General features: G+C 35.5%; 1 protein-coding gene and 1 long non-coding RNA gene across 6 annotated transcripts in view; one reads left to right on the forward strand and one right to left on the reverse strand.

The window, feature by feature from the left end:
• The window catches only part of LOC124167962 (homeobox protein SIX1-like), a 142,466-nt gene extending 134,758 nt beyond the window's left edge, over positions 1–7,708 (reverse strand). For both annotated transcript variants that reach the window (XM_046546034.1, XM_046546033.1), the window contains exon 1: positions 7,574–7,708. The gene's annotated coding sequence lies outside the window, so the exon portion shown is untranslated. The remainder of the gene's footprint in view (positions 1–7,573) is intronic.
• The window catches only part of LOC124167964, a 27,529-nt gene continuing 13,956 nt past the window's right edge, over positions 1–13,573 (forward strand). For 3 of the 4 annotated variants that reach the window (XR_006866801.1, XR_006866799.1, XR_006866800.1), the window contains exons 1-3: positions 110–402; positions 10,757–10,943; positions 12,557–12,926. This is a non-coding gene — a long non-coding RNA (uncharacterized LOC124167964). Of the gene's footprint in view, positions 80–109; positions 403–10,756; positions 10,944–12,556; positions 12,927–13,573 lie in introns of those variants that run through there. The other variant, XR_006866802.1, reaches the window with a different exon arrangement.

Genomic DNA, 13,573 nt, shown 5'->3' on the forward strand with positions numbered 1-13,573 from the left:
TGAGGAGCGATTTCTCAGCGCATACAGACAAAAGAATTTCGAATATATGCGCACAAATGTAAAGGCCTCATTTGCACAAGTATACATAATAAGAGATCACAGTAAATCAAATTACAATAATTTCTGTCAAACCTCTTAATTCCACATTATCATGTTTTGGTTCAAGCTGCCATTTCCTTCAACGGAAAGGTCTCAAAATCAATTTTAGTATCAATTAATAGCAGGAATGCAGAAGAACGAGGACTCAAGTTGGACAACCGAAGCCATTAACTTTGAAACAGAGCAGCGATCGCTGATGCAAGCAGATTTTAATTGAACTTTCTAAAAGAAGATAAGACTACTATTATAATCGAAAGACATACTTGGGACGACGCTAGATATTTTATCCGATCGGTGGCAAAGGTAAGATTTTTTTCACTATTTATAACATAAATTGGGATAAGAAAAACCATGAGCAAGGGAAACTATTTACCCATTTTAATCCGTGAACTTAATAAAATACATAAGAAAGCTGAACTAACCATTAAAAAATCCAAAGAAAAAAAGCGTTTCACAGCTTTCACAAGAATACGGCTGATAGCTGCGAAAGACCGGGAGCTTCGTGCTAAGCTTACTGTCGGCGTCTAAATTATGTGCCGCTGTACTTTGCAAATTTATATCTGGGCTTCAGTGCATGCTATAATGACGATTAATACTTCAATTTAAAGAAAATTTTAATCTTAATTCATATTTATTTTTTGTTTTAAGAAAAAGTAAAACATGTAGACACACCAATTCAATAAACGACTCCGCGCAGCGTAAAATTTGCCGTTTCGTCAATTCCACGAGCTTTGTAACTCAACCTAGGGAAAACTACTACGTCTACCGCATTCATCTTCCACAATTAGTTGCAAACAGCAAAATACATGAATAAAATGGCTTTCGCGTATTTTTAGAACACATATTTTTGTTAATTAATGAAAATGTTTGAACATATTCTAGTTTACCCCCGAAGATAAAGTTGACAAAACGGCAAATTTTACGGTGCGCAGAGTCATATATTGTACTTGCGTGTATACATTTTTTACTTGTTCATAAAACCAAAAATAAATAAGAATTTAGGATAAAATTTTCTTTAAATTGACGTATTAATCATTGCTATAGCATGCACTGAATCCCAGATATAAATTCGCAAATTACAGCGGCACATCCTTTTGACGCCGACAGCTTATTGCTTGAAAAATCTAGAATACATTTATTTCAGAGCGACACAGAAAACATCATGTCAGAACCTAACTATATTTCTAGCTCGACATAAATGATAGATTAACATATAAATAGATATTTTGAGGACAAGAGGAGAACACTATGGAACTTAAGGAACTTGCTTCGAAAAGGGAGAAATGGATGGCTGCAGAGTATGTACTGATATTAGAATGATAGTACTACGAATGAATAAAGATTGAAATGTCCAAACAACCTAGGGACAACAGATATGCTGGTGATATTTATTATATAAGTAATGAACTCCTTCATTAATAATTTCTGCTGCACTTTGATTTAAATAGCATTAGAGCAGACGTTATTGTACTTCATACGCAGATGCATTGAGCTGATGAAAGCTTTATCAGAACGTAGAGGTGGGAAATAACGGCAAAGGCCGGCTTCAATGGAGAAATAAAAAAATCACTTCGACGCATAAAGAACAGACATATAGCTCAATCACATTAACAGGTGTAAAATAATGAAAACCTAGGGATGAAATTAAGTTTTTAAAGTCATATATGCATCAAATTTGCGCCTCGTGAATTGGGAGTGATCTTAATTTTTTGTCATCCTTTGCCGTTTGTGCTCCGCCAAATAATTTCCCTTTTCTTACTTCATATTCATTTAGTTCACTTAATTTATTTTTATATCAGCTACAAGGTCTTATAAAAAATATTAGTGATGCAGTAACAAATGATACTCTGCAATTATGTTTTGGACATGGACGAGTTTTGAGACCAAACACAAGTATCATCATCATAAAATAGACGAATATTCCTCGCTTTTTTTGTTACTGAATGCTATCACAATTACGTTTTTTATGAAAGGAGACGAGGAAAAAATACATCCGACGACGAAAAATTATTAGATTCGACCGGAATTTCCGGCATTCTCCAACTGGTAACATGCCTGACTGGCAATTGGGAGATCTAGTTTCGAGTCTTGAAAGGGTCAAATGATTTTGTAACCACGATTGCCTCCCAAATCAGTTGAGCACCTCAACATTTCAAATCGACGAATACACCACGTCTTAATGGACTTCAAGGAACAAGAGATATCTGTTGATGCTCGTTCCCCTGATTCAAAGATTTCCCTGAAGGTACATATGCACTCCAATCATCCGATTCAAAATACACAATGCCTGAGACCGTGATACGGAGGCTAGCCAACTCTCGTCGCAGAGCGCACAACGACATCTAGCGGACTTCATTTGCACTACAACGGACAAGAAATGATTTGATCGAAATTATAAATAGATCTCCGCAAATTTCATTGAAAAACACAGAAGAAAATGATTATATAACATTCAGAAATGCGCCGAGTTAAAATAATGCACCAATAATATACCCAGAAACAAAAATATTCATACAAAGGTCAAAGTCTATGGGCAAAAAAAACGTGCAATGGAAAATCTAAAGGCAAGGTAAAATATATGTAATGATGAGCACCTTTATTTTTATATATTCCAGGAGAAGAACCCTAAATTGGTATCTCAATTTTACAGCAAACGCTTCAGAGCTACAAAAGTTGTTTTAAATACGCTTTAGCGCATTTTAACAATTACCTTGAGATTAACCTATTGTCAACATAACTTTAAAAAATTAGCAATATGCTTCCTGCAAAATAAGTTTGGTAGCACTTAGAATTGATTTGTTTTTCAATAGAAATGAACAGTTAATGGTAGATTTAAAGTGTAGCAGATAGGTCAATCAGAGTAGCACATAATTTGCCTAGGCGTTCTCTACAATCCATTCTAGGGGCAAACCATATTGGCTATTGACTAAATTTAGTCATATATTAATGTAATACTCAACTTTTTAAAGAAAATTATTAATACGTATTAATTATTAAAAGAATCGGGCCTCATTTCCTGCAATCATTGAGTGATTTGCTGCAATTATGTCCTCCCATTAGAAATGCCAATGCAGTAAATATTGTTGAATAAAAGATTTTTGGGCCATGTCGCCGCATCAATTTTTGGGTGGCCCAAACGTTTCCCGACTGATGCTGGTTGCATTCTCAAGGGATTCTGAAGAGTTGGGAATTTAAATTCATATACATAGGTAACTTTGTCAGGTGGTGCGGGGAGGGGAGCAGGAGGTTGGAGGAGTAGGTTGTTGATTATTTTTTCTGATTACGGGTTGCCAAGTATGGCTCATTTTAATGCTGGTGTCTCTGTTGAAATTGTTCTTCTCCTCTTAGATATATCAATGGCTTCTCTGACAAGTCTCTGTTTAAAACCTTTTACTTAGGCAACAATTTTTGCTTTCTTAAGGACGATTGTCCTGATTGACCAGCATCGGTCAGGAAACGTTGGGGCCACCCAAAAATTGACGTGGCAACAGAGCACAAAAGTTTTTACTCAACATGACGAGTATCCGCAAAAGTTTTAACGAAGAATTACAGTAAATATTTATTGAGTATTTAATGTAATATTAATTACTTTATTTCAGCTTATACTTGTTTCATTGATGATGAATAGGTCATGTCTGTTGAGGTTAGCGTAGCATCAGTGGAATGATAAATGACATAAACAATAATGTATTAGAATGGTCAGATAACTGTGAGAGACAGAAAGAGAAAATGTACAGAAACTTCAACATATAAATATAGGAGCTAAAATTGACATTCCAAAACAAAATATGTTTAAGGCATATGCTAAATTTGAATAAAAGAAAGCCGCAGACATCAGCAAAGTCTAAAGAAGAAAAATTCTGAAGCATAAACTTTTGGGTTTCATCATCAATCAAGCATTGCCGTCAACTGAGAAAAAATCATCTGAGAAAAAACTTACTAAAAATGTACTAAACCTTTCCAAGAGAGTACCCAAAAAATAATTTTTACATGTTTTCCATAAGTACTTTCAGCAGAATATTCCAGATAGTGGCTCCAAATAGGTATTCAACACGATTCATTGATATTCAATTCTGACCTTTGTAAGCAATATTTTTACATATATTAAAGAAAGTACCTACCCATTCATGTGAAGGAGAAATAATTTTTAAGTAAAAAAATCATTACATTGGTAGGTAGACACCAATACAAATTAAAAACCTCTTTTGCATAAAATAAATATGTAGATAAATCACTGTAGCATCTTCCTTATTTGATAACTGAAATTTGGTTGGCTATATTTATAATTAGGTACTCAATTCAATTTATTCTAAAAATCGAAATGATTTGGATGGATTTCTAAATTTTCTCTCTCCCCAACTTATCTTTTGTAAGTTGTACAAAAAAGGTCACTAAAATTAGAGTTGCATTGAGGTTGTTACTACAATTTGGAAGAGTAAAAATTTCTTTAGAGTAAGAGGCCGGTTAGTTAGTTATTTTTAAAAACTGAGAAAAGTTATGTTTTCCTAGTCTCAAAATGATCCAAATGAGGTTTATATTCACGTGTTAAAATTTGTTTACTTTAAAACAATGGCAACCCCTGCCCCAAGGGCCCTAGTACTGAGGAACCTCAATTGAGTTTTTTGGGGGCGAAAAAGTGCTACCCCTATGTAAAACATAAAAGTAAAGCCCCAAATAACCCGTTTTTCTGTTTGTTTAGACCTATCTTTAAGCATTTACAAGATATCGTCTGTCGTAATGCAATCCACCCCCCAGGACACTACCCTGCACCGTGGTGCCGCTGAGGTACCACTTACTAAAAGACTTTTGCCCACTCAGAAGATCAAAGAAAGATAATTTGAAACATGGCTACCCATACCAAAACCTTAGCTTTATGACATTGTCAAATTTTTCATCCAGAGATATGTTCATATACCTTTGAGATTAGCCCTACTCTGTTAATTAAAAGCAACTAGCATATACAAAACAAAATCAAATGAAATCCTAACACTGTGCCCTTAGAATTATTCTTCTGTGATTAAAAAATGTGAAATGAGAGGTGACTCCAGAATTTGGTAACTATACAACAAAAACTGATGATTGATTAAGACTATTGACAGCACATGACCCCTTAAAGGGAAATTCTAATAAGAGAGAAATAGTTGATGGGGCAATGTGGTATCAGGTGTTCCGAAATGAATAGCAGGGTTTTACAGCTTTCTTATAATTTTCACACTAAAATTACAGCTATAGATCATACATCAAATGAAAGAGCAACGTAAACAGCGAGACATAGAAGCCAACAAGTGTTCAGTATGAGTACCATTGGTCACACGGTAAACGTTAAGACGATTTGCGAGTTCTTCCCGCACATTGATTAGTGTCTTTTAAGCATTTTCTACAAGTGCTTTCTAACGGATGGCAGCGGAAAACATTGGGTGCACATGCACTGTTGCCAACAAACAAAACTGTTTGAGTCGCTTTTTTATTTTATGTATCATTTGTTTAGTGTACGTTAAATATAATACACATTATAGAATGCAAAACCTAACTATTTATTTTGAAACAACCGATAAAAACCAACCACATAGCTGTGGGGAGGGGATGGATGATTGCGGGGGCTTCACGCCCACCTGAAATTTTTAAAAATTCATGTCATTGAGGAATTAATAGTTACCAATGACATTTCTGATTTCAATAAAAAAATGAAAGAGTAGAGGATATGTAAATGTACAATAAAAATTAATGTGAGAGGTATGGAGCTAAATCAGAATAGATGGAAAAATGAAAACCTATCGGACACTGCTTGTTCATCGACCACAAAAGAGCAAGATGCACATATTCCAGAATTGCCTCAGGTACAAAATGTTTTTGGTGAAAGGGTAGCTAATTCCTTGAGATATAGAAACCCAGAAGAGACGTTTTAAAAATTTTGGTCAATAAGAATAATTTTTTTTTTGGCAAGTGAGAGCACTCAATGGTATCTTTCTCTTGAAGGCATTCTGGCTTTATTGCAGCTCAAAGTAAAAGTGGTGTATATAAAGGAGTAGTGATGTTGACAGATATACATTAATGGGCTACAACTTAATAAGCGATAATTTTTGCCAGACAATGCATATCTCATCTGCTTTGATTTTTTTGCCGACATGTTGCAACTGAGATATAATATCAAATCTATGTTGAATATTTCTCAAAAATGTAAATGCACCCATGCTAGCCTTGCAGCTCTGTATGTTAATAACCCTCAAGCACACATATTGAACTTGGAAAAATGCACTGTTTTCTTCAGCACAAAATGTAGGAAAATAGCCCAGATTGGCCAGTACTAACTTCTTTTTCTTTATACTTAGCATGCAAATATTTTTTGCAACCTTTCCACTTGCATTCAAACAGTAATAATTAGGTTGGGAGGATAGATGAACACTTTGGAAGAGTAGGCTCATTATACTGCGAGATATCATCAATAAAATGTTATTATTGACAAAATGTTACTTTCGGGAGAAAGAATAAGCACTATGGAAGGGAACCAGGACAGGAAAAAGTAACTCTTCAGCTAAAGCGTCAATGACGTAGTTTTTGCCTTTTGGAAGACAAATGAAATTATTAAAATGGTGCAGGTTCTACAAATTTTACCCCACCAACATCCAAATTTTTGGAGAGCATCCCAAAAGTACATTTTAAGTTTCCAAAGAAGGAATGAATGATACTAGTTCAAATTCTATCAATACACACAGTAATTAGTACGTGCATATGTGAATGCATGACAATTAAGGAAAACACACCTTAAAATCTGCTAACACACAAGTAAACAATAAATAATAAGTAACGATTATATAATATTTAAATAAACATTGGACTAATCCAAGTAGGAAAGCACAAATTTGGATATTTCGTTAAAATAAGAGGGGCGCACATGCAATTTCACTGGTCGTGCATGTACTTGAAACAGATATATTCAGCCATGCGACTGTTTGGAAGGGACATACACAAAGTCAACACAACATTCCAATCATGAGAAACTAACAAAAGTTTATTTTCGCCAATTATGCTAATTTCGTTAAGTTTATGTGCTTGATACAATGTCCATTGATGTCCATAAACACACTAACAGTCCCTTCCCAATACTAGCATTGTTACCCTGTCTACCACATCGCACAGTAATCTATTATTTTGCTTGTTTTCTGACGCACCGTTTGCTACCACTCGAATCCAAATTATAATCGAAAAGCCACCTTAAATGCTGCCAAGAAGGTTATGTTTACAAATGAATCTTTTACATATTCTTAAATCTATTGCGTCCGAATTAGGTAAAATTAGAAAGCCTTGCCACAGGTGACTTTTAAGAGGCTGAGAGATGAGTAAGGATTGCACTAGAAACGCAAGTAGTGGAAATGGAGCATAAAAAACAGTCTTTAAGAATCAACACATGTACATCGCACCAAGATTTCATATAAGTTGTCACTTCTTCTGTAACAACCGCCAAACTATGTATTACCTTGAGTTATGGCCGCTTCCTTCTCCAGTAAACTTCACAATTTTACCATTTCAAGGTAAAGGAAGTTTCTTCTATCACCAATATTTATCAATTCACTGTCACTTTGTCACAGCAGACGCTTGAAACCGCCTTCCATCTTCCGCGTTGACAAACAAGCAACGAAATACCCTTCCTCTTTTTTTAACCTACAGGTGGCGCTGAGTTAAAATTCAGCGCGAAACCATAAATACTCTAAAGTAATATAAACTCCTATGCGCGGAACTATAACTCACATTACGAGAAGGTTGGCAGTCGAGGTATAATCCAACCTCATTGGAACATAAATGGAACTTGAGATATATTTTTAATGCCTCACTTTAATTATTAATACTTCTGGTTGATTATTCTACCGTGGCGTACCCTCATTTTTATTGGTGGTATTCATTTTGCGCTTCAATAATTTCACGTGCTATTCCCATAGATTACAAGCATTTCCCAATGTTTTATAATTAGTTTAGAAATATGCTGTCAATAATTCGTTTATATTAAGGATGAATTCTGAAAATTTTCCATCGGCATGCCGTGTATCAGATTTTAAACCCTTATACCAAATTTAGCCGTATCGCGGCTACATTTGTCTCTTTACATTGCATGATGCGCTTACAAGGCCAGTTGATAACCTTAAAATCAAATAGATGGTGGAAAATGTCTTATTTACCAGTAGACGGGTTGGACATAAGCCAAAGACAGGAAGAAAAATTGCAAGTTAATTTGGAGGAGGAAATGTTGGGGTACAAAGTTTGTAAAGTGTGGGAATCCATTGCACGCATTTATTTGATGAGGCCACCATACCTGTTGAATTGGATTTTTTTCCAATTTCCATTGTTCTTCAATTATAAATCTTTCTTTGAATTTGTTGGCTGCATTTTGCTCCTGCATTTTGTGAGATCGCAACCGATGTCGATCGACTGTGTGTTCTGCCACACTGCTTGATTATGGATCTTATCTCAATAAGTAGACCTCAGATATTCTTCTTCTCTTGTTTAAATACTGTGTCTATTGCCAGATCAATACAATTTTCCACTCATTAGGCATGGAATTGAAAACCTGCCTGAGAGAGTCTGGCTGAAGGTGAGAGGTGGCTGGTACTGAAAATCGAATCAATGCACACTCCTCTTCCACTTGCTACCTTCTCCCCTTACCTTCCTCATGCGTAACCCCTACATAAAATGCATTCAAATGCAAATTTTACTCACTTATTGCAGAAAAATAAAGTGCATGTGCTGCTATTTAGTTCAACAGAATTTATATCAAACAACCTGGCATTTCATCCCTGTCAAACTTCAGTACCTTTCTCCATTAAAACTATTCAAGATGAAATGGATACGCCATGACTTCATGAGGCCACGAGAAGAACCGCTTCACTTTACTCATAGGCGGCCGCACAATGCATAAAAACAAAATACTCACTGAGTGCCATTTGAACTGAATATTTGAATTACTAACAATCCCTGCATCGTGGATGCTTTCTTACTCTCGATGCATTTCCAGTGTACTTTTAGGCATTCCAGTGATGTGGAACTCCATAGGAAAGTCTCAATGCACTTGAGTGGTGAGATATACCTCTAACACTGATATATATATATATATCTGGGATAGCACTGAGAGATTCACGGCTCACAGTTTACATAGTGCACAAGACCTTGTTTTCTATGAAATGATGTGAATCCCTACAAAATCATTCTGGCTGTGAACTTGCGAGCAAGCAGAGCAGACCACATTGAGCAGAGTACTACCACCATTTTGAAGGGTACATATGTGCTTTAGTGCACAAGCACTATCAACCTCAGGATAGACAGTGGTTCTTTGCAGTGGTGCTGAGATCATGTTGTACAGAGACTGAAGTGGGTGATATTAACTCTTTTTGGCATTGTTTCCTTATCCTGGAGCAGTCAAAAAGTTACAATTTAAGTAGGAGAAATACAAGTATGGGTTAAATTAATGGATAAAAGCTTTGTGGAAATTAAAAAAAACATTAAAAATGATAAATAGAACAAAAATTATACATTCCACACAGCTTTACTTGCATATATGTACATACCAAGATCGATTTCAATGACTGAGTCATTTCCAAAGGAGAACCTGATTACTAGAGGGTGAGGTTATTTATTCAGCTAGGTTGATGAAGGGAAAAGTGGAGGCATATCTCTTCTTCAACAGCCACAAAATTTAATGGGCCATGTTTTAAATCTTAACCACTGCAATAAAATGTATCTTTTGATTTTTTTCAGTGCTATTTCGTTAAATCATCATATCTTCATGTCAACATTTTGATTTTAATCAAAACCATCTTCAAATTCAGGGAAAAATTTTTTTTTCCCCTTTCATGGCAGGACACTGATGTTCGACATTCTCTCTCATAAACACAGGGCATAAGAGAACCTTGCATTAACTCCACCACAATTTTATGAATACAGTTGAGGACCTCAAATCTGGAATCCAGAAACCCGGAAAATCCAAAATCCAGAACATTTGAAAATACCTCTGCGTAGTGTTTTGACTTGCCACCTCGTGGCACCACTCTCCAAGCCTTGTTCTGGGATGAGTAGGAATTTAGCACATACTATGGACATATGCTAAGGACCTTGTCAGGGACACATAAGGATATCAAATATCAAGTACAAGAGCCCGAGCACATGTATAAATTAATTAATTTACTAAATGTAGGTACTATGAATACCAGAAATCCAGAAAAACCAGAAATTCAGAAGCCCTTCGGCCCCAAGCTTTCTGGATTTGAGGTCCTCAACTGTATTCAACGGTGTTCGGCGAGATGTTGTGGAACATTATGATACAATGATAAATGAAGAGCAAACTTAGTGCATGTCCACAGTAATTTTATTTGGTACGACGCGTTTCAGCGACCTTACTTCGCTATCATCAGGTACAAAATGCCATATTTTCGTCAAGAGGTCATATATATCAACCATATATATATGACTTCTTGACGAAAATATGGCATTTTGTACCTGATGATAGTGAAGTAAGGTCGCTGAAACGCGTCGTACCAAATAAAATTACTGTGGACATGCACTAACATAAGTTTGCTCTTCATTTATCATTTTATCCTCAACTGTATATAAATTTTAACAAATTGGGAAGAGACTTAACTAAAAATGAACAAAATTTCTCCAACTATTTCAGCAAAAGAAAAACAGGAGTGAAAATACCAGCTAAATAAAGAGTACGGTAGACAAAAAGACAATTGATGGAGGGGAAGAAAATCACGGCTGACCGCTCAAAAAATAAGAAAACCAAGAGGGAAAAAATACTAGAAAATATAATAGCTGACAAATTGAGGCTGTACCAAAGGAAACTGGAAACAGTAGAAGTGAGTCAAACGTGCATGCCTAGCTAAAGAAATGATTTCAGTCTTAAACTTGATGTATCCGAAATATCCCCCATGTGGAAGGTAGTCCCTGAAATCCTTCAAAAATATATTACAAACATCAGTATCATAATAAATGGCCATACACATTGGATATGGGGCACATTTGCACCCTTTATAGGACTGTAACTCCCCATTGCACAGTTCAAAAAAAAATTCCTGTGTCAGTAAAAAAATCTTTGCCATCATGGATAAGGATAACATATACATATGTATTGAGATTCAAAACCAAGATTATGCTACACATGGGTGTATAATCTAATGTAATATGTAAAAGCAACACTTTCCCTAGTTATTACGGCTGACAATAGCACAATTTTTAAGTATATCACGTTATTACCGGAGATAGGCATCAGCAGGCTAATTCACAAATTTTCTTTATCGATTGCGAACATGTTTGAAAACCTTTGAGATCCATGTTTTCCACTTTTTGATCTACACCTTACTTCTTGAGCTAGCCATGATGAAAAATTGATGCTCGTAATCCTTTTGCAGATAAGTTGATGATGTCACTAACTCAAGCCAATCATGTCCCAGCTTCCCTGCTGTTCCACATTCTCAAGTTGTTTGTTATTGTAAGCACCCTAGCCAGCAATTTGTCCCCTCAGCTAAAAGTTCTTCTGGAATGAGTAAATGAACTAAAATTCTTGTGACATCACCAACTCATAAAAGTGGAGAGCAACTTTTATTTTAAGCCCATGAGAGACTTAAGGTACAAGAAATATTTTTTTGTTTTAACACTATTAAGACCATTTTTTTATCTTTCCCTTAATTCTACCAAATCCTTTCCCTGAATTGCAATTTAAGAACTGAATGAACAAGTCCATTAGAATTTCATTTGCTTAAATCCAAGGAGGAGGAAGATGCCTAGGTTCAAGCCTCATGGGCCCATAAAACTTACAAGGAATATTCAGAAATTGGGTAGTTATGGTCGGATTCTATGGAAAATAATTTTTACCGCATGGAAATCTCCTCTTAATTTATGAACACTAGCTGGTGACTCAGCATAGGCATACTGCTGGTAATTCCATGGCCACTATGAAATTTTCCAGTACGGTAATGGCCATTAGGCCGGCCCTTTTCAAAATTTGGTAAAGTTGTACATATTATTACAGTTCACAGTTATATTATATAAGTCTCAAAATAACCTCAATGAAATATACATTCTTGCATTTAAATTTTATAATTTCTACGTGACATGAACCCTAGCCTCAAGAGCTCTTAGTACATACATACATACTAAGGACCCAAAATTCCTCCATCCACCCCTGGGTTTCCTCATATCTCTTAGGTTGAATTTTTCTCACTGTCTCTCCACTGTATGCCTCTTTCCTACCCCTTCCTCAAACTTGTCAAATCCTCCCCTATCCCTTCCTGAAAGGTATAAATATCATGTTCTTTAATACTCCAGAGGATAGCTCAGTGAGCCAAAATGCATCATATGCATTAAAGACTAGTGGAAAAGTTCAAATTCATTTTATTTCAAGATGCCTTTAATGTTACATCTTGGGAAACGTCTATCGACTTTAAAATTATTTATCATTTGTTCAATACAGAAACAACTAAAAGCTGGTCAACCAATTATCAAAGCTCCATGCCGTCAACAACAAGCACTAACTATAAAGGAGTTAGAAAGGATACTGATATATGGACACACATGCCCCAGTGCTTTTTTTGCAAAAAAACCCAAATCAACGCTGAGCAGTGAGCTTGAAACCCACCCACCGGATGATCCACTTGAGGTCTTTAAATCCCTTGATCTCTTTGAAGAGCGACTGCAGCAACAGAGCCCTCAAGGATACTAATGCACAAGTCATTAATGAGTGATTTAGTGAGAATTTCTTCATGAAAAAATAAAGTCCACATGGCATCAACTTACTTCTATCAAATGAAAAACTCTGGCAATGTTACACCATTATGAAGGAGGTAAGTTTCCTTAATACATATCAAATAATTTTTGCATATTTTCTCAAAAAAAAGTTTTGCTCTCAGAGATAATGTCAGTTGAAAAACAAGATACGGCATATGTAATGTAAATACAGTAAAACCTCTTTACATCATAATGGAGGGGACCAAAATTTGGGCAATTTGATGTATGGAGGTTCACTATAGAGAGGTTTTAGTGTTAGGCACCATTTTTTTCATATCCTTTGGAAATGAAATGCTTTACTGTCTTTTAAACCATTATATTTATGTGTTTAATCAAACATGCATTCATTAGTGAACTTATATTTATTATTAAATAATAACAGAAAGCGAGCACTATCGAATGATTTTTACCATGATTCGAGAGAAAACAATGTGATCTCTCTTAATTCAACAGTCACTTAAAATGATTAGGATAGTTTAATACCTTTTTCTCTTATTTACTGTAGGTATGCTCTCATATTGAACAAAATGGCCACTAATGATTAACGTGAAAATTGCAGCATATTAAAGGTGTATAAGAAAAAAAAATAAGGGTGAAACATTTATCGCTGAAAATGTCATCCTATGTCTATAATCGCGGCTGCAATAATGGTCTCTAGTTGTCTCAGTACAATTTGTAGAGGTAGTTACGCTGTCTTGGGGGT

Source organism: Ischnura elegans, chromosome 11 (assembly GCF_921293095.1).
Source record: "Ischnura elegans chromosome 11, ioIscEleg1.1, whole genome shotgun sequence".
NCBI classification, from domain to species: domain Eukaryota; kingdom Metazoa; phylum Arthropoda; class Insecta; order Odonata; family Coenagrionidae; genus Ischnura; species Ischnura elegans.